General features: G+C 46.9%; 1 protein-coding gene across 2 annotated transcripts in view; it reads right to left on the bottom strand.

Annotated features, from left to right (window-relative positions):
* The window catches only part of TUSC3 (tumor suppressor candidate 3), a 419,569-nt gene that overhangs the window by 56,673 nt on the left and 340,417 nt on the right, over window positions 1-22,479 (bottom strand). The window lies entirely within an intron of this gene.

Genomic DNA, 22,479 nt, shown 5'->3' with positions numbered 1-22,479 from the left:
AGCTAAATGGGTGAAAATAGCATGCTGTAAAAGCTATAATAATGGCTAAAAAATCATTCAGATCAAATAGCAGATTAAAATGTTACATTAAAGTGGTTCTTAACCTTGTTGGAGGTACTGAACCCCATCAGTTTCATATGCACATTCAAAAAAAACCCTCTTAATTGGAAAATAAAATATGAATTCTTCAAAACATATATTTAAGTATATATTTATACATAGGTGCACAAAATGAACAAAACCGTTAAGAACAAAGAACAAAACCATGAAAACATGATTATCACACAAAAACTAAATCATAATGAATATTTACTGCAAATCAGTGTGACTTCTGCTGTTGTCTTTCAGAGACCAGTTCAGAAATGCCCGGCTTTACCTTGGCAAGTGCCACTCTCATGTCATTTTCACAACAATGGCAGTGTCCCCCCACATTAGGCAGGCAGTGTTCCCCCACATTACGCAGGCAGTGTTCCCCCACATTAGGCAGACTGCATTCCCCCACATTAGGCAGACAGTGTTCCCCCCACATTAGGCAGACAGTGTTCCCCCACATTAGGCAGATAGAGTTCCCCCACATTAGGCAGGCAGTGTTCCCCCACATTAGGCAGACAGTTCCCCCACATTAGGCAGGCCAGTGTTCCTCCACATTAGGCAGACAGTGTTCCCCCCACATTAGGCAGACAGTTTCCCCATATTAGGCAGACAGAGTTCCCCCACATTAGGCAGGCAGTGTTCCCCCACATTAGGCAGACAGAGTTCCCCCACATTAGGCAGACAGATTTCCCCCACATTAGGCAGGCAGTGTTCCCCCACATTAGGCAGGCAGTGTTCCCCCACATTAGGCAGGCAATGTTCCCCCACATTAGGCAGGCAGTGTTCCCCCACATTATGTAGGCCAGTGGTCTTCAACCTGCGGACCTCCAGATGTTGTTTTTGGCTATATATTGGTACCCCCGGGACCTACATACGGCGCTTAAATGTTTGCCGTGTTGTTGTTTGGCTAAATTGAGTTGTAGTTTTGCTGGAGGTCCACAAGTTGAAGACCACTGATGTAGGCAGTGTTCCCCCACAGACATACAACCTCCAGCCATATACAGTGTATGGCTGGAGGCTGTATGCCTGTGTACTGCCCACTTCAGTGCTCCGACCACCGCTCCGGCTATAGTAGTAGGTCTCGGGACCGGTGGTAGGAGCACCGAAGATGACGTGCCGCTGGTCACTTACCAAGCTGGCCAGCGCGCGTCTTCCTCCTTCTCTATCCTCCGGTACTCGGCGCCTTTGTTTCCATGGGCGCACGCATGGGACGTCAGTGACATCCCGGCGTGCGCTATGTCCCGGCGGCCCGGCGTTTTTAAACTTAACGAGGGGCCGCAGGGAGTTAATAGTGATTGGGGAATTGCCCCGTCGCTACAGGATGGGCAAACACTGGCTCTGCTCGGGGCCCCGGGCCACCTCGGGGCTTTGTTTGCCTGTCCTGTTGCGACCTCCCCCACCGAACCCCCGGGACTGACTCACCGAACCCCTGGGGTTCGATCGAACCCAGGTTAAGAACCACTGTTCTAGATGAACACTGTAGCACAATGAGAATTTAATTATTTCTACAAAAAAAAATTCATACGCTTATGTTCTAATATTCAAATGAAATCAGGTGGAAATAATAGCACTATAATTTCTAATTTCATTACATTTCACTTTCTTTTATGAGCCTCCCCTACAAAGTATAAAATGATAGTGGAGATGCAGCTAGTACATTCAATAGATGAAACAAGATGACATCCAAAATTTCAGCTGCATGTATTTTTTACTATTAAAGTACTGTATGGTGCTTCTGTAAATGTACTAGCTATGATATCCTGACATCATTTTACAGGGGTTTTCCAGGAATAGAAAAACAGAGCTAATATATTTCAAGAACCGCTCCCCGTCTATCTCCAAGTTGTAAAAGCACACCCAACCTGGAGTCAGATGTGGAGCTGTTTTTGAAAGAAATTTGCTTTATTTTTATATTCGTTGATAACCCCTTTAACCTCTTAAGGACCTAGCCATTTTACACCTTAGGACCCGGCCATTTTTTGAACATCTGACCACTGTCACTTTAAACATTAATAACTCTGGAATGCTTTTAGTTATCAATCTGATTCCGATATTGTTTTTTCGTGACATATTCTACTTTAACATAGTGGTAAAAAAAAATTGTAACTTGCATCCTTTCTTGGTGAAAAATGTGAAAATTTTATGAAAAATTTGAAAATTTTGCATTTTTCTAACTTTGAAGCTCTCTGTTTGTAAGGAAAATGGATATTCAAAATATTTTAATTTTTTATTCACATATACAATATGTCCACTTTATGTTTGCATCATAAAATTGACAAGTTTTTACTTTTGGAAGACACCAGAGGGCTTCAAAGTTCAGCAGCAATTTTCCAATTTTTCACAAAATTTCCAAACTCAGTATTTTTCAGGGACCAGTTCAGGTTTGAAGTGGATTTGAAGGGTCTTCATCTTAGAAATACCCCACAAATGACCCCATTATAAAAACTGCACCCCCCAAAGTATACAAAATGATATTCGGTCAGCCTTTTAACCCTTTAGGTGTTTCACAGGAATAGCAGGAAAGTGAAGGAGAAAATTCACAATCTTCATTTTTTACACTCGCATGTTCTTGTAGACCCAATTTTTGAATTTTTACGAGGGGTAAAAGGAGAAAATGTATACTTATATTTGTAGCCCAATTTCTCTCGAGTAAGCACATACCTCATATGTCTATGTAAAGTGTTCGGTGGGCGCAGTAGAGGGCTCAGAACCAAAGGAGTGACAAGGGGATTTTGGAGAGTAAGTTTTTCTGAAATGGTTTTTGGGGGGCATGTTGCATTTAGGAAGCCCCTATGGTGCCAGAACAGCAAAAAAAAAAAAAACACATGCCATACCATTTTGGAAACAAGACCCCTTGAGGAACGTAACAAGGAATAAAGTGAGCCTTAATACCCCACATGTGTTTCACGACTTTTGCATATGTAAAAAAAAAAAAAAAAAATTTCACTAAAATGTGTGATTCCCCCCAAATTTCACATTTTTGCAAGGGTTAATAGCAGAAAATACCCCCCAAAATTTGTAACCCCATCTCTTCTGAGTATGGAGGTACCCCATAAGTTGACCTGAAGTGCGTTACGAGCGAACTACAATGCTCAGAAGAGAAGGAGTCATATTTGGCTTTTTGAGAGCAAATTTTGCTCGGGGGCATGTCGCATTTAGGAAGCCCCTATGGTGCCAGGACAGCAAAAAATACCCACATGGCATACCATTTTGGAAACTAGACCCCTTGAGGAACGTAACAAGGAATAAAGTGAGCCTTAATACCCCACACGGGTTTCATGACTTTTGCATACGTAAAAAAAAAAAAAAAACTAGACCCCTTGAGGAACGTAACAAGGGGTACAGTGAGCATTTGCTCCCCACTGGTGTCTGTCAGATCTTTGGAACAGTGGTCTGTACAAAATTTTTAATTTGCACAGCCCACTGTTCCAAAGATCTGTCAGACACCAGTGGGGGGTAAATTCTCACTGCACCCCTCATTACATTCCGTGAGGGGTGTATTTTCCGAAATGGGGTCACATGTGGGGTTTAGTTTTTTTTGCGTTTGTCAAAACCGCTGTAACAATCAGCCACCCCTGTGCAAATCACCTCAAATGTACATGGTGCACTCTCCCTTCTGGGCCTTGTTGTGCGCCCCCAGAGCACTTTGCGCCCACTTATGGGGTATCTCCGTAGTCGGGAGAAATTGCATTACAATTTTTTTTTTTTTTCCTTTTACCTCTTGTCAAAATGAAAAGTATAGGGCAACACCAGCATGTTAGTGTAAAATTTTTTTTTTTTTTTACACTAACATGCTGGTGTAGACCCCAACTTCACATTTTCATAAGGGGTGAAAGGAGAAAAAGCCCCCCAATATTTGTTAGGCAATTTCTCCCGAGTACGGCGATACCCCATATGTGACCCTAAACTGTTGCCTTGAAATACGACAGGGCTCCAAAGTGAGAGCGTCATGCGCATTTGAGGCCTTAATTAGGGATTTGCATAGGGGTGGACATAGGGGTATTCTACGCCAGTGAATCCCAAATAGGGTGCCTCCAGCTGTTGCAAAACTCCCAGCATGCTTGGACAGTCAATGGCTGTCCAGCAATACTGGGAGTTGCTGTTTTGCAACAGCTGGAGGCTCCATTTTCATTTTTATTGGGGAGGGGAGGGGGGCTGTGTAGGGGTATGTGTATATGTAGTGTTTTTTACTTTTTATTTTATTTTGTGTAAGTGTAGTGTAGTGTAGTGTTTTTAGGGTACAGTCACACGGGCGGGGGGTTACAGCGAGTTTGAGCTGCCACGCAAAATTTGCTGCATCGCAAACTTGCAGCCTGATACTCACTGTAAGCCCCCTGCCCATGTGAATGTATCCTGTACATTCACAGGGGGGGGACCTCCAGCTGTTGCAAAACTACAACTCCCAGCATGCACAGTCTATCAGTGCATGCTGTTAGTTATAGTTTTGCAACAGCTGGAGGCACACGGTTGGGAAACACTGAGTTAGGAAACAGACAATGTTTCCCAACCAGTGTGCCTCCAGTTGTTGCAAAACCACAACTCTCAGCATTCTCAAGCATGCTGGGAGTAGTAGTTCGGCAACATCTTTAGAGCCAGATGTTGCCGAACTACAACTCCCAGCATGCTTGGAGTTGTAGTTTTGCAACATCTGGAGGACTACAGTTTGCAGACCACTAATACAGTGGTTCTCAATCTGTGCCCTTCCAGATGTTGCAAAACTACAACTCCCAGTATGCCAAAACTGTCCAGGCATGCTGGGAGTTGTAGTTCTGCAACATCTGAAGGGCCAGATGTTACAGAACTACAACTCCCAGCATGCCTGGACAGTAAGGGCATGGTGATGTGTAGTTTTGCAACATCTGTAAGGGCACAGTGGTCTCCAAACTGTGGACCTCCAGATGTTGCAAAACTGCAACTCCCAGCATGCCCAGATGCCAAGGGCTGTCTGGGCATGCTGGGAGTTGTAGTTTACAGGGTCCCAATACAGCAATGCATGTCGCTTTACGGCGACGTGCATTGCTGTAAAGGGCCCGACCGCGGCTGAAGATCTACTCACCTGTCGCTGCTGCCGCCGTCTCCGTAGCTGGGATCCGGGTCTCCAGGGACGAGGTAAGTACCGGGGCCGGTCCCCAGCACTCCCCCGTCCCCCACCGCGTCCTCCGGTCTTCCTCCCGTCCTCTCCGGACTTCCAGGGGCCAGGCAGGACGGGAGGAAGTAACCGCCCCCCCTCCTGCGATTGGTCGGTTAACTAACCGACAGATCGCAGGGGATCGGAGGAGGTGACAGGTTTGTCACCTCGCTCCTATACTTCAGCATGGTCCTGGCTGTCTGTGACAGCCGGGATCATGCGAAATTACCGGGCGGTCGGGTCCCAGAGACCCGATCAGCCCGGTATCGCCGCAGATCGCAAGGGCGATTTCCCTTGCGATTTGCGGCGATCGCCGACATGGGGGGCCTACATGGCCCCCCTCGGCGTTTGCCCTGGATGCCTGCTGAAGTATTTCAGCAGGCATCCAGTTCCGATCTCTGCCCGGCGCGCGGCAGAGACCGGGAAACGCCAGGGCGTATGGATACGCCCTGGGTCCTTAAGGCCCAGGGTGTGAGGGCGTATCCATACGCCCTGGGTCCTTAAGAGGTTAAAGGAGTACTGTGGTTCAATAAAACGTATCCCCTATCCAAAGGATAGGGGATAAGTTTAAGATTGCGGCAGGTCTGACTGCTGGGACCCCCAAGATCTCCTGCAAGGCACCTCAGCTTTCCACAGTAAGGTAGAGTGTTGACTTTGCTTTGTGCGGGGGTTGACACACTCACTTATTGGGGAGAGCCAGGGTACCATGCAGGAGATTGTGGGGGGTCCCAGCAGTCGGACCTTTCGCAATCTAAAACTTTTCCCCCATCCTTTGGATGGGGGATAAGTTTTACTGCACCACAGTACTCCTTTAAACTGCTGCAGGGCCAGCCTTTGGGGTGTGCGAGCTGTGTGGCCGCACAGGGCGCCATAGCAACTGGGGCTCCAGGCGGCCGACACAGCTCGCAGTGTAACAGGTCGGCGTAGTGAAGAAAACTGTGTCTTGAAGCATTCTGTGTCCCAAACAGCTGATGAAAGTGCTGCTGAATCACTGTGCTGAGTGCTGAGACACTGTGATTGGTTGATGGGGGGTGTGTGCAGTCTCGCTCTGATCTGCTCACTGCTGCAGCCTTTCAGCCTGGACACCGATTTCTTCAAACCCTACAGTCTAATCTACTCAGCTTTTCCTGATTTCTGCCAATCCTACACTCTAGTCTACACAGCTTTTCCTGATTTCTGCAAATCCTACACTCTAATCTACTCAGCTTTTCCAGATTTCTGCAAATACTACACTCTCATGTACTCAGCTTTTCCTGATTTCTGCAAACCCAACACTCTAATCTACTCAGCTTTTCCTGATTTCTGCAAACCTACACTCCAATCTACTCAGCTTTTCCAGATTTCTGCAAACCAAACACTCTAATCTAATCAGCTTTTCCAGATTTCTGCAAATCCCATACTCTCATGTACTCAGCTTTTCTTGATTTCTGCAAATCCCACACTCTAATCTACTCAGTTTTTCCAGATTTCTGAAATATGGAAAAACTGAGTAGATTAGAGTGTAGGGTCTGAGTCTGAATAAGGGGGACTGGTGAAGGGGGGAGGGTCTGATAAAGGGGGTCTGCATCTGAATAAGGGGGCAGGGGACTGGTGAAGGGGGACATGGGACTGATAAAGGGGGCAGGGGACTGATTAAGGGGGACAGGGGACTGATTAAGGGGGACATGGGATTGATTAAAGGAGACATGGGACTGATTAAGGGGGACAGGGGACTGATTAAGGGGGACATGGGATTAATTAAAGGAGACATGGGACTGATTAAGGGGGCAGGGGACTGATTAAGGGGGACAGGGGACTGAAGATATTTTCCCTCTTTGTGTATGTTTATGGGGTAATGGGGGGGAGCACCACAAGGTTAACTCACACAGGGCACCTGAACACCTAAGGCCGGCCTTGACTGCTAGAAATGCAGAGAAGATAAAATGATAGTGACCCTTAACCCCTTAAGGACGGAGCGTTTTTTAGTTTTGGCACTTTCGTTTTTTCTTTCTTACCTTTTAAAAATCATAACCCTTTCAATTTTGCACCTAAAAATCCATATGATGGCTTATTTTTTGTGCCACCAATTCTATTTTGTAATGACATCAGACATTTTACCCAAAAAATCTACAGCAAAACGGAGAAAAAAAACTAAAAATATAACTTTTGGGGGCTCCCATTTCTACGCAGTAGATTTTTCGGTGAAAATTACACCTAATCTTTATTCTGTAAGTCCATACGATTAAAATGATGCCCTACTTATATAGGTTTGATTTTTTCGTACTTCTGAAAAAAATCATAACTACATGCAGGAAAATTTATACATTTCAAATTGTCCTCTTCTGACTCCTATAACTTTTTTATTTTTCCACGTATGGGGCAGTATGGGTGCTCACTTTTTGCGCCGTGACTTGAAGTTTTTAGCGGTACCATTTTTGTTTTGATCAGATTTTTGATCGCTTTTTATTAATTTTTTATGGTATAAAATGTGACCAAAAATACGCTATTTTGGACTTTGGAATTTTTTTGCGCGCACGCTACTGACCATGCGGTTTAATTAACAATATATTTTTATAGTTTGTACATTTATGCACGCGGCAATACCACATATGTTAAATTTTTTATGTACACAGTTTTTTTATGGGAAATGGGGGGTGATTCAAACTTTTATTAGGGAAAGGGTTAAATGATCTTTATTATTATTTTTTTTTTGTTCTTTTTTTGCAATGTTATAGTCCCCATAGGAGACTATAACATGCAGTACATTGATTCAATACACTGATCACTGCCATTGCATTCAAAAGCAGGGATCAGTGTTATTGGCGGTTGATTGCTCAAGCCTGGATTTCAGGCTTGGAGCAATCAATCGACGTTCGGATGCGCAGGAGACAGGTGAGGGGACCTCCTGCTGCGTCCTAGCTGATCGGGACATCCCGATCAGCCCGACTGAGCAGCCGGGATGCTTTTACTTTCACTTTTTAAGAGTTAATGTCGGACATCAGCCCGATTGGTGATGTTCGGCATTAGCGTGGGTCCGGGTTGCTAACAACCGGGACCCACCGGGTATGATGCGCGCTCACCTCGTGAGTGCGCATTATATATGGGGACGCACATATGGACGTTCATAAACGTCCATATGCGCTAAGGGGTTGAAGCAGCAGAAAGAAGGGACTTTAAGGGGTACCTTTGAATTTGAAAATATTTGCATCAATGATATTGCACATTCATTTTGTGCATTTTGGCACTGGCACGACAGAAACACTACATAACTACTATATAAAAATAAATGACAGAATCACATTTTTTTCAATACCCCCCACCAAAAAATATAAAGTTTTCCCCCATTAATCTTCACTCAATAGCCTATAACATGAAACATGAAAAAAACATTTTTTACATGTATGCAAATTTATTACAAATAAAAAAAAAAAAAACTGAAAGATTTGTTTGGCACTTGAAACTTGGCTCTGGCTCCTCCAATTTCTTTTGATCATCTCTGAGATGTTTCTACACCTTAATTGGAGTCACCTGGTAAATTCAGGTGATTGAACAGGATTTGGAAACACACAGTCCTGTCTGTATAAGATCTCACAGCTGACAATCTATATCAGAACAAAAACCAAGCCATGAGGAGGAAAAAGCTGCTTGTAGAGCTCAGAGATAGGATAGGGGGCATGAACACATGTAGAGAAGGGTACATGAAATGTCAGCTTCACTAAAAGTTGCTAAAAGCAGGGAAGAATAGCATTGGTAAGAGAAGTAACCAAGAACCCAATTGTCAATCTGTCTGAGCTCCAAAGATCCTATGTGCAGATTGGAGAAACTTCAGCACTTCACCGATCTGGAATTTTTGGCACAGTGGCTATAGTAAAAGGCACATGAAAGTCTGTCAGGACTATGCAAAAAAAAAAAGCACATAAAGAACTTTTTTTTACTGTGAAAAAAAATAATTTGGTTGTTTCATGTAACCATGATTGAACTTTCTGGCCTCAGTTCTCACATTTTAGGGAAATCAGGCACTGCTCATCAACTGCCCACTACCATCAATACAGTGAAGCCTGGTGGTGTTTGAATCATGCTGTGGGAGTGTTTTGTAGCAGCTAAGACAGGGGGACTAGACAAGGTTGAGGGTAAGATGAACAAAGTAAAGTACAGAGATATTATAAAGGAAACCCTGATTCTGAGTGCCCTGGCCCTCTCACTGCATCAAAGGTTCACAGGACAGTTTGGGAGATTTATCAAAACCTGTGCAGAGTAAAAGTTCACCTGTTGCCCATAGCAACCAATCAGATTTCTTCTTTTAGAGTCCCTTTTAAAAACAAAAGCTGTAATCTGATTGGTTGCTATGGGCAACTGGTCAATTTTTCCTCTGCACAGGTTTTGATAAATCTCTACAAATTAGCTTAAATAGGCACTGTCAGATACAAAAACTTTTGATATGTGGTAAAGCATGCAAAACCAATGGGTTTTGCAATTGCTTTCATTAGAAAACTTTCAGTATTTCATACTGAAAAAGCCAGTCAAACAACTTCCCCCCTCTGCCTGCTTGGACAAATACTAGTCCTGCTGTGTCCATGCATCATCACCTATGTCAAGGACACGCTTCCTTGATTGACAGCTGTGAGCGCAGGGCTCAAAGCTGGAGGAAAAATCCTCCCACTGTCAGCTTGTATACCGCTACTGTCAGTGAGGACAAGCTGGGAGTTTTAGTTTTGCTAATGCTAGGGGAGATGTGAGCAGACAGCATGCTGAGCGAGGGGGCGGAGACCTGCACAGTGAGGCTACGCCCCCTCCCTTTGAGAGGAATTCAGACTAGTGAGCTAAATAAAAAATGTAATAAAAAACAATAAAGGTGCTAGACACATAAAAATTAGATGTACATGGTCAGAATTAGGTACTGAGTGATATATAAAAAAAGTTTTTTTTTGTTGGATCTGATGGGTATGCTTTAAGCTCACAGTCAAGACAACACATGAGTGGCTTAGGGACAACTCTGTAAATGTTTTTGGGTGTTTTTGGGAGCCCTGACTTGAACCCAATTGAACATCTCTGGAGAGACCTGAAAATGGCTTCTACTGATGGTCCTCATCCAGCCTGACAGAGCTTGAGACCGTCTTTACCTTGAAGCATCATACCAGAAAAGATTAGAGGCTGTTATCCCTGCAAAAAGGCTTCCACTAACTCCTGAGTGAAGGGTCTAAATACTTATGTCAGTGCAATATTTTATTTTTAAAGGTATACTATGTCCCTAGACATCTTATCCCCTATCCAAAGAATAGGAGATAAGATGCCTTGTTGTGGGGGTCCCACTGCTGGGGACCCCTGCATTCTGCCATGCAGCACCCACCTGTAACTGCTCCCACCTGTAACGGCTGTCACTCCCCCTCCCATAGACTTGCATTGAGGGGGTGGGGTGTGACACCACACCGGGGCAGAGTCATGACATCACGATCTTATGTCCCCGTGGTCAGGACCCCCACGATCAGACATCTTATCCCCTATCCTTTCGATAGGGGATAAGATGTCTAGGGGCGGAGTACCCCTTTAACATTGTGATTTCACTTTGTCATTAGGGATGAGTAAATCGAATCTGACGAATCTGAATTTGTTATGAATTTCAGGAAAAATTTGATTCGCAATTAATACAAATATCACCGCAATTCGATCATCGCTTCATTAAACTCAATTTAGTGCGCTCCAGGCTCCACGCCATCTAAAATGGCGGATCCACATGTGAGGACATGGGGCAAGGAATCCTGGGAAGGCTGGTAGGTGGGATGACCCTTAATCACCTGCAGCATGCAGCCTATTAGCAGCCAGCCGCCCCTGTGATATCATTGCTCTATATAATTGGCAGCCATCTTGCGGCCAGTCACTTCAGCCTTTAATTGCACAGAGGGAGAGAGAGAGGGACAGAGAGCAGTGTGTGTTGCACAGAAAAGCTTTTTTTTACAGAAGCGATTCACCTCAAGCCCAAATCCAGCCTAGAAGATGATAGCTAAGGGAGTGACATTGAGAGAGGAAGCATTTTTGGGTGTAGTACACAGTGACTGTGTGCTGCAGCACTGGTGTGTACAACAACTGAAAAGCTAATAGTAGACAGCCAGTTAGGGTAAGCAGAGCACTAAAAGCATATTGTCCTCTATTAAGTGTAACCTGTGCGTACATCTAAGTGGTGTACCATTTTGTTCCTGTTAAAGTCTTAAGGGCCTAGATTCTGTGAAAGGCAAGGCAAAAGTACACACCTGCTTGTGTTGTAGACAAATACTGTTTTAAGCGTACTGGAGCGCATTGTCCTCCCCTCATAAGTAGTGTTGCTCGCGAATATTCGCAATGCGAATTTTATTCGCGAATATCGCATATTCGCGAATTCGCGAATATTCGCGAATATAGCACTACATATTCGTAATTACGAATATTCGCTTTTTTTATTTATTTATTTTTTCACAGTACACATCACAGTGATCACCCCTCTCTGCTTCCAGCTTGTGTGGTGTAAAGAAATCTCTAATACTACTGTGTGAGACTGGCATGCGAATTTTCGCATATGCGAAAATTAACATATGCAAATTTTCGCATATGCTCATTTTCGCTTATGCAAATTTTTATATATGCTACTTTTCGCATATGTAAATTTTCGCTTACGCGAATTTACGCATATGCGAAAATAAAACGAGAATATTACGAATATGCGAATATTCGCGAATATATGACGAATATTCGTCCATATATTCGCGAATATTCGCGAATATTCGCGAATTCGAATATGGCCTATGCCGCTCAACACTACTCATAAGTGTTGTACCATTTTGTTCCTGTTAAAGTCTTAAAGGAGATGTCTGGTGCAGACTTTTTCTATTCCATCCTGCCTGGGCTGCAAAAAAAAGACAAAGCAAACTTTCACTTACCTTCCTATGTTCCCCCGGAGCTCCGCAACAGCTAATCGTTAGCCCGGGCTGTTTACTTCCTACTTCCCTTAGCCCAGTATGTCACACAGCTCTTCAGTGAAGCGATTTGACGTACCGGGCTAAGGGAAGTAGGAAGTAAACAGCCTGGTAGAATGATCAGCTGTTGCGGAGCTCCGGGGGAATGTAGGAAGGTAAGTGAAAGTTTGTTTTGTCTCTTTTTGCAGCCTGGGCAGGATGGAATAGAAAAAGTCTGCACCGAACATTTCCTTTAAGGGCCTAGATATTGTGAAAGGCTTGCCAAAAGTACACAGCTGATGGTGTTGTAGACAAATACTGTTTCAAGCGTACTGGAGCGCATTGTCCTCCCCTCATAAGTGCACACCACATACGTACATCTAAGTTGTGTACAATTTTGTTCCTGTTAAAGTCTTAAAGGCCTAGATACTGTGAAAGGCCAGCCAAAAATACACACCTGCTGGTGTTGTAAACAAATACTGTTTTAAGCGCACTGGAGCGCATTGTCCTCCCCTCATAAGTTCATACCACAAACCTACATCTAAGTGGTGTACCATTTTGTTCCTGTTAAAGTCTTAAGGACCTAGATATTGTGAAAGGCTAGCCAAAAGTACACACCTGCTGGTGTTGTAGACAAATACTGTTTTAACCGTACTGGAGAGCATTGTCCTCCCCTCGTAAGTGCATACCACATACCTACATCTAAGTGGTGTACAATTTTATTCCTGTTAAAGTCTTAAAGGCCTAGATACTGTGAAAGGCCAGCTAAAAGTACACACCTGCTGGTGTTGTAGACAAATGCAGTTTTAAGCGTAGTGGGGCGTATTGTATTCCCCTCACATACGCACTAAATATGTCAGGCAGAAAAGTGCCATGATGTGCACAGAGGAGTGACAGAGGCCTAAATTCATCGGGCAGAGGTCACAGTAGACTAGGGGTAGAGATGTTGCGAATTGTTCGCCGGCGAACATTTCCAGGCGAACCTAGCATGTTCGCGTTCGCATCGCCGGGCGAACATATGTGAAGTTCGATTCGCCCCCTATACTTTAACATTGCGGTAAACTTTGACCCTGTGAGTCAGAGTCAGCAGACACATTACAGCCAATCAGCAGCAATCCCTCCCTTCCAGACCCTCCTACCTCCTGCACGGACGACATTTTACCTTCATTGGGCATGCTGCAGGCTTAGAAAGTGGAGGGACAGAGAAGCTGCTCCTGCTGTAATAGGGAAAGTGATAGCTAGGTTGCTGCTAGGTGGTGTATTCAGGGTCCAGTTTACTCCTAAAACACTAGTCTAACATCTGCTTTAAGGACAGCACCCAAAAAAGCCCTTTTAGGGCTCAAATATCAGTCTGTGTGTCTTGCAACAGCTGGAGGCACCCTGGTTGGGAGGGAACCGCTGGTTAAAAGGGGTACTCCAGTGTAAAACTTAAGTTCCTTCAAGCAACTAACTACAGTATTAAAAGGGCTATAAGTTCAGTCCGTGTGTCTTGCAACAGCTGGAGGCAACCTGGTTGGGAGGGAACCGCTGGTTAAAAGGGGTACTCCAGTGTAAAACTTAAGTTCCTTCAAGCAACTAACTACAGTATTAAAAGGGCTATAAGTTCAGTCCGTGTGTCTTGCAACAGCTGGAGGCACCCTGGTTGGGAGGGAACCGCTGGTTAAAAGGGGTACTCCAGTGTAAAACTTAAGTTCCTTCAAGCAACTAACTACAGTATTAAAAGGGCTATAAGTTCAGTCCGTGTGTCTTGCAACAGCTGGAGGCACCCTGGTTGGGAGGGAACCGCTGGTTAAAAGGGGTACTCTGGTGTAAAACTTAATTTCCTTCAAGCAACTAACTACAGTGTTAAAAGGGCTATAAGTTCAGTCCGTGTGTCTTGCAACTGCTGGAGGCACCCTGGTTGGGGACCTCTGCTTAAAAGGGGAACTCCGCTGGCAACCTTTTCTGCTCATTGTCACACTAGTGCAAATCACATTTGGTGTGACAGTTGTTCAAATAACAAAATAAAAAATACCCTTTTTGGCTGTGAAATAAAACCAGTGCTGCCTAAAGGGGGGCTCTAACCATGTGCTGCCTAATATGGAGGAATCTATGTGCTGCCTAAAGGAGGGATCTAAATATGTGCTGCCTAAAGGGGGCTCTATGTGCTGCCTAAAGGGAGGCTCTAACTATGTGCTGCCTAATATGGGGGAATCTATGTGCTGCCTAAAGGGTGGCTCTACGTGCTGCCTAAAGGGGGGCTCTAACTATGTGCTGCCTAACATGGGGGAATCTATGTGCTGCCTAAAGGGGGGATATAACTATGTGATGCCTCAAGGGGGATCTAACTATGTGCTGCCTAAAGGGGGCTCTATGTGCTGCCTAAAGGGAGGTTCTACCTATGTGCAGAATAAAGGGGGGCTCTAACTATGTGCTGCCTAATATGGGAAAATCTATGTATTGCCTAAAGGGGGGATCTAACTATGTGATGCCTAAAGGGGGGCTCTATGTGCTGCCTAAAGGGGGCTAAAGCACGTTATTCCAAAGAATTTAGGAATAATAGGTGATTTATGCCCTTTATGGATTAAAATCAGATTCTGCATCAACTATGTAATTTTCCATGGGAGTTTTGCCATGGATCCCCCTACAGCACGCCACAGTCCAGGTATTAGTCCCCTTGAAACAACTTTTAAATCACTATTGTGGCCAGAAAGAGTCCCTGTGGGTTTTAAAATTCACCTGCCCATTGAAGTCAATGGTGGTTCGCCCGGTTCGCGAACATTTGCGGAAGTTCGCGAACCGAAAATTTTATGTTCGTGACATCACTAACTAGGGGTGAGTGGCAGAAGGAGTCGCAGTGAGAGGCCTGAGCTCCCGGTATCAGCTAGCGGTCTTGTCTCGACCAGCAACCCATCTGCTGTATTGATTGGTTAACAATTCATCACAAGTAACATCTAACACCCCCAGTCAACAGTCCTTGGGTTCCTCAGACACAGCCCTCAGTTGGCATGGCATTGCCCCTGTCCTATGCTGTTCCCTCCCCCACAGAAGTATCATATGCTGTGGGTTCAGCTTCACTATTTAGTGAGGATGATCTACTAGTGGACAGTCAGCACCTACTGACCAGCCAAGAAGTGGAGGAGACATCCGTGATGAGGAGAGTGGTGTGAGAGGTGGTGTTGCGAGTGTTCAGACTCCTGAAGCAGGTATTGTTGAGGAACCTGAGGAGGACATCAGTGACGCGCAGACACAACTCGATGATGATGAAGACAATCGCAATTGGGAGGCGAGTGCAGAAGGGGCTTCATCATCATCATGAGAAGAGGGTTGCAGGGTGCCCATGAGGCAGCATCTGAGCCAGCAAGGTGGTAGCATGGTTGGCAGTCAGCATGGTGGTAGAAGTGGAAAGTCTGGAGCCAAACGTGCCCGGGTTAGACCACCTGCTCCCCGGCAGCCTACCTTCCTGGGAGGTAGTGGAACAGGGGTTCCTGGAGTCGGCGGCAGTAGCAATCAGTGTGGACTGCTGGTGGGAAAATCAGCTACTCGGCAGTGTGGCAGTTTTTCATCAAGCATCCGGAGGATGCTAACCTGGCCACATGCAAGATGTATCGGAAAAAGGTGAAGCGTGGCCAGGGTCCTAATGTTGGCACCATGGCCCTGAGTCAACATATGCAGCATCACCATAAAACGGCCTTAGAGAGTCATGGCTCCAATGTGGTGATACAGCCTGCTGCATCACCCAGTGGCACGCCGCTCCCTATTTCAGCCAGCCAAGGCTTACCACCTCATCCGAAGGGAGCTGTGTGTCATACCCATCTTCTGTCGCTCCAGATGCTCCTGCTCCTCCTACTTCGAGTAAATCATTCCAGCAGCAATCCATTGGCGAAACAATGTCCAAGAGACAACAGGATGCGCCCACTCATCCAACAGCACAGAAGCTGAATGTGCTCCTGTCCAAGTTGCTGGTGCTTAAGTCCCTCCCTTTTCATGTGGTGGACTTTGCACCTTTCAGAGAACTGATGGCTTGTGCCGAGCTGAGGTGGAGAGTCCCAAGCCGTCATTTCTTTGTGAAGAAGGCAGTACCAGCCCTGCATAATCTTGTGGAACAGAAGGTGGGCCAGTCCTTGAGCCTGTCGGTATGTACCAACGTGCACGGCAGTGCCAACATGTGAAGCTGTAACTACGGTCAGGGACAACCCGTGTCCTTTATGGCCCACTGGGTGAGTGTGGTTCCTGCACAGCCACATCAGCAACTTGGACAGGTCAGGCCCCTTCTGTCTCAACGCTCTCAGGCCGTTGGTCCTGTGACAGTGTGCGACTCCGCCTCCTCATCCTCCACCGTGCCCTCAGCCTCCATTGCACAGACAAGTCTCAGTGCCCCTCCAGCATACCATTTGTGCAGGGCATAGCGGTGTCATGCTGTTCTTCACATGGTTTGCCTTGGCAAACTGAGTCAAACAGGGGAGGAACTGATAAAAGTAATTCATCAAGTAATCGAGTCATAGCTCAATTCACGAAAAATGGAAATGGGAACCATGATGACCAGCAATGGGAAGAACATCTTGTCTGCACTGCGACAAGGAAGCCTAAGACATGCGCCCTGCATGGCACACGTGTTCAATCTGGTTGTCAAGTGGTTCCTGAAGTGTTCCCCCTATCTCAAAGACATCCTAACAATGGGAAGGAAACTGTGCATGCACTTCAGCCACTCATACACCACAAAGCACACCTTCCTTGAGCTGCATTGTCAGAACGGTATCCCCCAACATAGTCTGATTTGCGACATTTCCACACATTGGAATTGCACCCTTCATATGTTGAACCGACTATACGAACGGAGAAAAGCCATCACTTTCTTGGATAGGGGGACTCCCCTGTGTAACTTCAGTGTCAACTAGTCAGGTAATAGAAAATGAACGTTGCAATCACCACGAGAAGCAGCAGGTTTTCTTTCAATTCATGTGTTTATTTATCGTTGCTGTACAAACAGGCAGGAGGGAAGGGAGGGGAGCGGGCATCAGCTCCATGGAGCTGACTGAGTGTGGCGAGCCATTTCATAGAAAGTCTGCTTGATCACGCTGTCAATGTCAACCAGTGGCAGCTAATACGTGACACCTGCCGTTTGCTCAGGCCCTTTGAGGAAGCTTCCTTATAAGTCAGTTGCCAGGATTATGGGATGAACAACGTCATTCCACTGCTTCATTTACTACAATATGTGTTGGAAATGATGGCTGGTCAGGGCAATGGAGATGTGGCGTCTACATCTCACGGCCACATGAGCCCTGTAGAGGCTGAACTGGAGGAGGAGTAGGATGCGGATTGGCATAGTGGAGCACAGTTTACTTGTGCACACTAACACTTTTGCAAAAGAGACCGTCTTCCTCTGCCTACCTGCCTCAGCTACTATTCTGATCCTGACACCCGCCTGATGCCACACATCTGATGTCAAGTTCTCCTTTTTTCACCCACCTTAATCACCGGGTACTGGATGTAATACTCACGTTTCAATAGACTGGAACACTGATGATAGTGGACCTGTGTGATAGATTACTCAGACCGTACCAGGGAGCAGACTTGCTGCGGCAGGCGGCACCCAGGTTGCTACCCCTGGCACGGGTCGACCACGCAGGCTGCTGAGTAGATTCGAGGCACAGGTGGAATGAGGCAACTAGTGATCTGGATAGCAAGAGGTCAGGGCAGGCGGCAGAGTAGTTTAGTCAGGAATGTAGCAAATAGTAGGCAGGCGGCAAATGAGCAAGATCAGGTCACTGAGCAAGGGTATGATACACAGCAAGGCAATATACAGGAATGCATTCTCTAAGGCTATAGGGCAACAAAAATCTAGCAGGGAAGTGTGAGAGGTGGAGGAATTTATCAATGAGCCACAGGTGTTACTTTCCTTATAGGCGCACTGGCCCTTTAAGATGACGGGAATACGTGTGCTTGAGCAAAGAGGCAGAGACGGGGGGGGGGGGGGAGGCAGGAGAAGCACCAGGTGAGTGACGGACTGGGAATCCCAGCCCCGCCGGCTGCAGCAGGTAAGGGGACCATGCGCTCACGGCCAGCGTGTGCGGCCGGAGCGCATAACGTGACACTGGTATTGCCACCCACTGCCCCACTATGTCACCGGGTCACTTTTAGGATTCCTGATGCTGCTGATGCCACCCTCAGGCTGTCTCATACTGCCACCATATGTTCTCCTCATGCTGATGCCACCTCCAGGTTGTCTCATTCTGCAACTAAATGGTCTCCTCATGCTGCCGCCAACTCCAGGCTGTCATTCAGCCACTATATGGTATCCTCATGCTTGTCACGATGCCGGCTGGCAGGAGGTGGATCCTCTGTGCCAGAGAGGGATTGGCGTGGACCGTGCTAGTGGACCGGTTCTAAGTCACTACTGGTTTTCACCAGAGCCCGCCGCAAAGCGGGATGGTCTTGCTGCGGCGGTAGTGACCAGGTCGTATCCACTAGCAACGGCTCAACCTCTCTGACTGCTGAAGATAGGCGCGGTACAAGGGAGTAGGCAGAAGCAAGGTCGGACGTAGCAGAAGGTCGGGGCAGGCAGCAAGGATCGTAGTCAGGGGCAACGGCAGGAGGTCTGGAACACAGGCTAGGAACACACAAGGAAACGCTTTCACTGGCACAATGGCAACAAGATCCGGCGAGGGAGTGCAGGGGAAGTGAGGTATACATAGGGAGTGCACAGGTGAACACACTGATTAGAACCACTGCGCCAATCAGCGGCGCAGTGGCCCTTTAAATCGCAGAGACCCGGCGCGCGCGCGCCCTAGGGAGCGGGGCCGCGCGCGCCGGGACAGGACCGACGGAGAGCGAGTCAGGTACGGGAGCCGGGGTGCGCATCGCGAGCGGGCGCCACCCGCATCGCGAATCGCATCCCGGCTGGAGGCGGTATCGCAGCGCACCCGGTCAGTGGATCTGACCGGGGCGCTGCGGGAGCGAGAGTGTAGCGAGCGCTCCGGGGAGGAGCGGGAACCCGGAGCGCTCGGCGTAACAGTACCCCCCCCCTTGGGTCTCCCCCTCTTCTTGGAGCCTGAGAACCTGAGGACCAGATTTTTATCTAGGATATTGTCCTCAGGTTCCCAGGATCTCTCTTCAGGACCACAGCCCTCCCAGTCAACCAAAAAGAAGGTTTTTCCTCTGACCTTTTTGGAGGCCAGTATCTCCTTTACGGGAAAGATGTCTGAAGAACCGGAGACAGGAGTGGGAGAGATAAGTTTAGGAGAGAAACGGTTGATGATGAGTGGTTTAAGAAGAGAAACGTGAAAGGCATTAGGAATACGAAGAGAAGGAGGGAGAAGAAGTTTATAAGAGACAGGATTAATCTGGCACAAAATTTTGAAAGGACCAAGATAGCGTGGTCCCAATTTGTAGCTGGGAACACGGAAGCGGACATATTTAGCAGAGAGCCATACCTTGTCTCCGGGAGAAAAAATGGGGGGAGCTCTTCTTTTCTTATCAGCAAACTTCTTCATGCGTGATGAAGCCTGTAAGAGAGAATTTTGGGTCTCTTTCCATATGGTGGAAAGATCACAAGATATTTCATCCACAGCGGGTACACCAGAGGGCAAGGGAGTAGGGAGGGGGGGAAGAGGGTGACGGCCGTACACCACGAAAAATGGGGATTTGGAAGAAGATTCAGAAACTCTGAAGTTATACGAGAATTCGGCCCATGGTAGAAGATCTGCCCAGTCATCCTGGCGGGAGGAAACAAAATGCCGTAAATAATCACCCAGGACCTGGTTAATTCTTTCTACTTGCCCATTGGATTGAGGATGATAAGCAGAAGAAAAGTTTAATTTAATCTTGAGTTGTTTACAGAGAGCCCTCCAGAATTTAGACACGAATTGGACGCCTCTATCCGAGACGATCTGCGTGGGCAACCCGTGAAGACGAAAAATGTGTACAAAAAATTGTTTTGCCAACTGAGGCGCAGAAGGAAGACCAGGAAGAGGGATGAAATGTGCCATCTTGGAGAATCGATCAACGACCACCCAAACAACAGTGTTGCCACGGGATGAGGGTAAGTCTGTAATAAAGTCCATACCAATCAGAGACCAAGGCTGTTCGGGAACAGGCAGAGGATGAAGAAGACCAGCGGGCTTCTGGCGAGGAGTCTTATCCCGGGCACAGACAGTGCAGGCTCGCACAAAATCCACAACATCCGTCTCCAGAGTCGGCCACCAATAGAAACGAGAGATGAGTTGCACGGATTTCTTGATGCCCGCATGACCTGCGAGATGGGAGAAGTGACCCCATTTGAGGATTCCGAGGCGTTGGCGTGGAGAGACGAAGGTCTTCCCTGGAGGAGTTTGCCTGATGGAGGCTGGAGAAGTGGAGATCAGGCAGTCAGGAGGAATGATGTGTTGCGGAGAGAGCTCTACTTCCGAGGCATCCGAGGAACGAGAGAGAGCATCGGCCCTAATGTTCTTATCGGCAGGCCGAAAGTGAATTTCAAAATTAAATCGGGCAAAGAACAGAGACCACCTGGCCTGGCGAGGATTCAGCCGTTGGGCAGACTGGAGATAGGAGAGGTTCTTGTGATCGGTGTAAATAATAACTGGAAATCTTGATCCCTCCAGCAGATGCCTCCATTCCTCAAGTGCTAATTTAATGGCTAGTAGCTCTCGATCCCCGATGGAGTAGTTCCTCTCCGCCGGAGAGAAGGTCTTAGAAAAAAAACCACAAGTAACAGCATGCCCGGAAGAATTTTTTTGTAGAAGGACCGCTCCAGCTCCTACTGAGGAGGCATCAACCTCCAATAGGAAGGGTTTAGATGGGTCAGGTCTGGAGAGCACGGGAGCTGAAGAAAAGGCAGACTTGAGCTGTTTAAAGGCGTCTTCCGCTTGAGGAGGCCATGACTTAGGATTGGCATTCTTTTTGGTTAAAGCCACGATAGGAGCCACAATGGTGGAAAAATGTGGAATAAATTGTCTGTAATAATTGGCGAACACCAAAAAACGTTGGATAGCACGGAGTCCGGAGGGGCGTGGCCAATCTAAGACGGCAGAGAGTTTGTCTGGATCCATTTGTAGTCCCTGGCCAGAGACCAAGTATCCTAGGAAAGGAAGAGATTGACATTCAAACAGACATTTCTCCATTTTGGCATAAAGTTGATTGTCACGAAGTCTCTGAAGAACCATGCGGACATGCTGGCGGTGTTCTTCTAGGTTGGCAGAAAAAATCAGGATATCGTCCAGATACACAACAACACAGGAATATAAGAGATCACGAAAAATTTCATTAACAAAGTCTTGGAAGACGGCAGGGGCGTTGCACAGGCCAAAGGGCATGACCAGATACTCAAAGTGTCCATCTCTAGTGTTAAATGCCGTTTTCCATTCATCCCCCTCTCTGATGCGGATGAGATTATAAGCACCTCTTAAGTCCAGTTTGGTAAAGATGTGGGCACCTTGGAGGCGATCAAAGAGTTCAGAGATGAGAGGTAGAGGGTAGCGGTTCTTTACCGTGATTTTATTAAGACCGCGGTAGTCAATGCAAGGACGTAGGGAGCCATCTTTTTTGGACACAAAGAAAAATCCGGCTCCGGCAGGAGAGGAGGATTTGTGGATAAAGACCTTTTTTAAATTTTCCTGGATGTACTCAGACATAGCAAGAGTCTCTGGGGCAGAGAGAGGATAAATTCTGCCCCGGGGTGGAGTAGTGCCCGGGAGGAGGTCAATAGGACAGTCATAAGGCCTGTGAGGAGGTAGAGTCTCAGCTTGTTTTTTGCAAAAAACATCCGCAAAGTCCATATAGGCCTTAGGGAGACCGGTTACAGGGGGAACCACAGGGTCACGGCAAGGAGTACTGGTAACCGGTTTAAGGCAGTCCTTGAAACAAGAGGGACCCCAACTCTTGATCTCCCCTGTGGACCAATCCAGGGTTGGGGAATGGTGTTGAAGCCAGGGTAGTCCAAGGAGAATTTCGGAAGTGCAATTGGAGAGGACCAAAAACTCAATTTTTTCGTGGTGAGGTCCGATGCACATTAGGAGGGGTTCCGTGCGGTAACGCACGGCACAGTCCAATCTTTCATTGTTAACGCAATTGATGTAGAGAGGTCTGGCGAGACTGGTCACTGGGATGTTGAACCTGTTGATGAGAGAGGCCAAAATAAAGTTTCCTGCAGATCCGGAGTCCAAGAAGGCCTTAGTGGAGAAGGAGAAGGTAGAGGCAGATATCCGCATAGGCACAGTAAGACGTGGAGAAGCAGAGTTGACATCAAGGACTGTTTCACCTTTGTGCGGAGTCAGCGTACGTCTTTCCAGGCGGGGAGGACGGATAGGACAATCCTTCAGGAAGTGTTCGGTACCGGCACAGTACAGGCAGAGATTCTCCATGCGGCGTCGTGTCCTCTCT

The sequence above is a fragment of the Hyla sarda genome, chromosome 1 (assembly GCF_029499605.1).
Source record: "Hyla sarda isolate aHylSar1 chromosome 1, aHylSar1.hap1, whole genome shotgun sequence".
Lineage (NCBI taxonomy): Eukaryota > Metazoa > Chordata > Amphibia > Anura > Hylidae > Hyla > Hyla sarda.
Note: the sequence above shows the minus strand (reverse complement) of the source record. Positions and strands in the feature narration are given on the sequence as shown.